The sequence below is a fragment of the Arachis duranensis genome, chromosome 5, assembly GCF_000817695.3.
Source record: "Arachis duranensis cultivar V14167 chromosome 5, aradu.V14167.gnm2.J7QH, whole genome shotgun sequence".
Lineage (NCBI taxonomy): Eukaryota > Viridiplantae > Streptophyta > Magnoliopsida > Fabales > Fabaceae > Arachis > Arachis duranensis.
The window spans coordinates 45,763,278-45,768,277 of NC_029776.3; positions in this window are offsets into that span (position 1 = coordinate 45,763,278).

The following is a 5,000-nucleotide window of genomic DNA, read 5'->3' on the forward strand; positions in this document are numbered from 1 at the left end:
GATGAACAAAGAGAAATGTTATTGATGATCTGAAAAATCATGAAATTGATTCTTGAAGCAAGAAAAAGCAGTGAAAAACAAAAACTTGCAAAAAAAATATTGGCAAAAAAAAAAGAAAGAAAAAGAAAAAGCAAGTAGAAAAAGCCAATAGCCCGTAAAACCAAAAGGAAAGGGTAAAAAGGATCCAAGGCTTTGAGCGGGCCCAAGAAAATAAAATCCAGGCCTAAGCGGCTAAATCAAGCTGTCCCTAACAATGTGCTTGTGGCATGCAGGTCCAAGTGAAAAGCTTGAGACTGAGTGGTTAAAGTCATGATCCAAAACAAAAAGAGTGTGCTTAAGAGCAGTCACAATCTGAAAAGGTTCACCCAGTCATGTGTCTGTGGCATTTATGTATCCGGTGGTAATACTGGAAAACAAAATGCTTAGAGCCACGGCCAACACTCATAAAAGTGAGATGCCAATCATTCTAAACTTCAAAGGAAAAAGTGAGATGCCAAAACTGTTTAGAAGCAAAAAGCTACAAGTCCCGCTCATCTAATTAGAACTAATATTCATTGATATTTTGGGATTCATAGTATATTCTCTTCTTTTTATCCTAATTGATTTTCAGTTGCTTGGGGACAAGCAAAAATTTAAGTTTGGTGTTGTGATGAGCGGATAATTTATACGCTTTTTGGCATTGTTTTTAGGTCGTTTTTAGTATGATCTAGTTACTTTTAGGGATGTTTTCATTGGTTTTTATGTTAAATTCATATTTCTGGACATTACTATGATTTTGTGTGTTTTTTTGTGATTTCAGGTATTTTCTGGCTGAAGTTGAGAGATCTGAGCAAAACTCTGATAGGAGGCTGACAAAGGACTGCTGATGCTGTTGGATTCTGACCTCCCTACACTCGAAATGGATTTTCTGGAGCTACAGAACTCCAAATGGCGCGTTCTCAATAGCGTTGGAAAGTAGACATCCAGAGCTTTCCAGAAATATATAATAGTCCATACTTTATTCGTAATTAGATGATGTAAACTGGCGCTCAACGCCAGTTCCATGCTGCATTCTAGAGTCAAACGCCAGAAACACGTCACGAACCAGAGTTGAATACCCAAAACACGTTACAACTTGGCGTTCAACTCCAAGAGAAGCCTCAACTCATGGATAGATCAAGCTCAGCCCAAGCACACACCAAGTGGGGCACGGAAGTAAATTTATGCATCAATTACTTACTTCTGTAAACCCTAGTAGCTAGTCTAGTATAAATAGGACTTTTTACTATTATATTTTCATCCTGGATTGTAGTTTTGATCCGGTGACCACGTTTGGGGGCTGGCCATTCGGCCATGCCTGAACTTTCATCACTTATGTATTTTCAACGGTGGAGTTTCTACACACCATAGATTAAGGGTGTGGAGCTCTGATGTACCTCAAGTTTCAATGCAAGTACTAGTATTTTCTATTCAATTCGACTTATTCTTATTCTAAGATATTCGTTGCACTTCAACTTGATGAATGTGATGATCCGTGACACTCATCATCATTCTCACCTATGAACGCGCGTGACTGACAACCACTTCCGTTCTACCTTAGACCGGGCGCATATCTCTTGGATTCCTTGATCAGAATCTTCGTGGTATAAGCTAAAATTGATGGCGGCATTCATGGGAATTCGGAAAGTCTAACCTTGTCTGTGGTATTCCGAGTAGGATTCCGGGATTGAATGACTGTGACGAGCTTCAAACTCCTGAAGGCTAGGCGTTAGTGACAGACGCAAAAGAATCACGGGATTCTATTCCAACCTGATTGAGAACCGACAGATGATTAGCCGTGCTGTGAGAGAGCATTTGGACCATTTTCACTGAGAGGATGGGATGTAGCCATTGACAACGGTGATGCCCTACATACAGCTTGCCATAGAAAGGAGTGATAAAAAACTGGAAGGAAGAAGTAGAAAAACAGAGATTCAGAAGGAACATAGGATCTCCATGCACTTATCTGAAATTCCTACCGATGAATTTACATAAGTATTTCTATCCTTTATTATTTAAGCAAGTATCTCTTTATATTTCCCATAACCAATTATTATCCGCCTGACTGAGTTTACAAGATGACCATAGCTTGCTTCATACCAACAATCTCTGTGGGATCGACCCTTGCTCACGTAAGGTATTACTTGGACGACCCAGTACACTTGCTGGTTAGTTGTGCGGAGTTGTGACAAAGTGTGATTTATGTTTGAGAGCACCAAGTCTTTGGAGCCATTGTTGATGATCACAATTTCGTCCACCAATCTTAATTAATGAAACTTCCTTAATACCCATAGTAAGCTTTTGCGACTTAGATAACCTATTCTCATTCTTTATAGAATGCAACTGATAACTCCACGCTACCAATGCTCTTTCCGGTTCCAAAAACCTAATTCAAATTGAACGTTTCAACCGGCTTTCGCTGCATCACTCTGATTATTAGTCACCAAAAATCTAGCTAGTTCTCTATGTTAACCAAAAGTCACCTTGTCTCAATACTGAGGATAGTCCTTTCTCATATTAGAATCAAGATCCTATATGTGTTCCTTCACTCTAGCTCGACTCAAAGCGATCTTAACCAGCAAAACTTTTTTTCTGCGATATCTCTCAGCACAAGTCGGAACCCAGCCACACTTAGCTCTCCAGTCCCATATCAATACAACGGAGCATCAAACCCTTGCAACTTTATTACCATCCACTTTAGACTTAGATCAATCCGAATTTTTTTCCGCAAAATCACCATTTCACAACTTCTAGCAACGGCGTATACTTATAGGTTTCACCTTCCGTGTCCATAAATCATGCTCTATGGAACTAACGTTTCAATGGCTGCGTCAAGGAATCGCACACAATGCCAAAATAGGTTTGAGTTTATTCGAAGGGATACCAAACCCAAAAGAAAACAACTCAAATACATCCACCAGAAGTCGGGAAGATGCTCTGTGTTACGATCAAATGAGGTCATGGAAAATAGCGAAATGCACCAAAAAGAGAACTAAAGTAAATCTCAAAAGAAATTTTCAAATTAAGAACCCTTAGCGGAAACAAAAAGCTCATTGACTTGTAACATATCCCTGTTGGCTTTAGAAGAATTTTGAGTTCGTGAATAGAGGCAACTCAACTCAACAGTGATCCCTCAAGGGTCGAAGGTTCATATGATTGGTTCAAAACGAGTTCAGACTCACATCAATGAGTGAAAGTTTCATGCAAGGATATATGAAAATGAGAAATAGAATTGGGAACATTCAAATTTTTTCCAAGAAAGAATTTGGAACAAAGAACCTCAATGCAACTAACAAAAGAAGAGACAGATCAGGTCACAAGGATTTTATTAGTACTCTCATTCATATAAAATCTCACATCGCTATTAAGATCACTGTGCTTCCACAACGTTACTTTGATTCGCTTGCCTTTAAGAATTTGATCATCCGCCCATATCAACCAAAAATCTTCTTAAGTTCTGCCAACTCTAACGGCCATAATCTACGCGGCACTATTAAATTTAATCCTAGATGTGACACTAAATTTGACATTTTCATTTTTAAATCCCTATCTCCATTACAAACTATGGATAAATGCGGTGTTTCAATATCATACAATGCAATTAGAATTTGGTTACCCATTTCATAATTACCTCATATTAGAGATTCTCAACTTTGTCATTAAGACCGACTCGCATCCTGGTTCTTCCTGTTGGGACAATGTCTAGAGACATGCCCAGGAAATCCGTAGTGGTAGCATAATCCTAGCCCAGCCATGCACGACGTTTTCGGATGGTATCTTTTGCATTTCGGGCATCTCAAGTCCTCTTGCTGAATCCCTGCCTGCTTTCCTTTGCCATGTCATTTGTGATGGTCACCTTTTCGGTAGTCATTGCAGTCTTGTGAGTATTGTGGTGCATGACCACTCCTCTTAAAGCTTTGGCCTTTTGGTGCGAAATCTCTATCTTGACCATTACTATAGAACTCCCCATAGTCATTCTTTTCCACAACGGCCTTCCTTAAGCACTCCTCCACAACTCTACTCTTATTCACCAACTCGGAGAAGATTCGGACCTCCATAGGCCCCACACCAGTCAAAATTTCACTCCGAAGTCCACCCTCGTACTTAATACACTTTCACTCCTCATACCTCTCTGGAGCACCTTGACAAACCATTGAGAACCGACATAACTCCTCAAACTTACTAGTGTATTCCGCCACATCATAGAACCTTACTTCAGCTGTAGCAGGTCCAACTCCTTCGCTGCCCTAACCGAGTTCGGAAAATACTTCTTATAGAACTCCACTCGAAAGGCATCCCAACTAACTGCAACATCACCTTGTTGCAATAAACGACAAGCTCCTTGCCACCAAAACTGAGCTTCTCCCTCAAACTTTTGTGTGTGTGTGTGTGTGTATGTGAAAAAACTGAAATATGACCACCCCTAACTATATCAATAAGTTTGTGCAAAATTTTGTATGCTATATTTTGAATTTATTTGCTACGTTTCAAAAATTTGTATGCTATATGTAAAAATTTATGTGTTATATGTTATGTACAAAATTTAGTGTACTATACTTCAAAAATTTGTATTCTATGCTTCAAAATTTGTGTTCTCTTTAATCAAAATTTGTGTGCTATAAAAAGTGCGAAAAATGCAATGCATGTTCTAATTGTGCGCTAATAGAGTGCGTATACACATGTATTTTTTTAAGAGTATCTTGGTAACAGATAAACTTAGTTAGATTTAGTTAAAAAAAACTTATACATGTAATATTATTCAAATTTTTGTTTCCTAGAGTAGATAAAAAAGCAAAACTGGACAAATTTAGACGATCAAAATTTTCATTTTATATATAAATTTGAGAAGTGATTCGTCGTACCAAGGTCAGCAATTTTATTATGATCTTGAGAAATGTCATACATCACTTTATAGTGAAGTCATCAGTTTTAAAAATGCCCAATATTTTCCAATTTCAAAAAGGTTATGAAGATCTAATTGT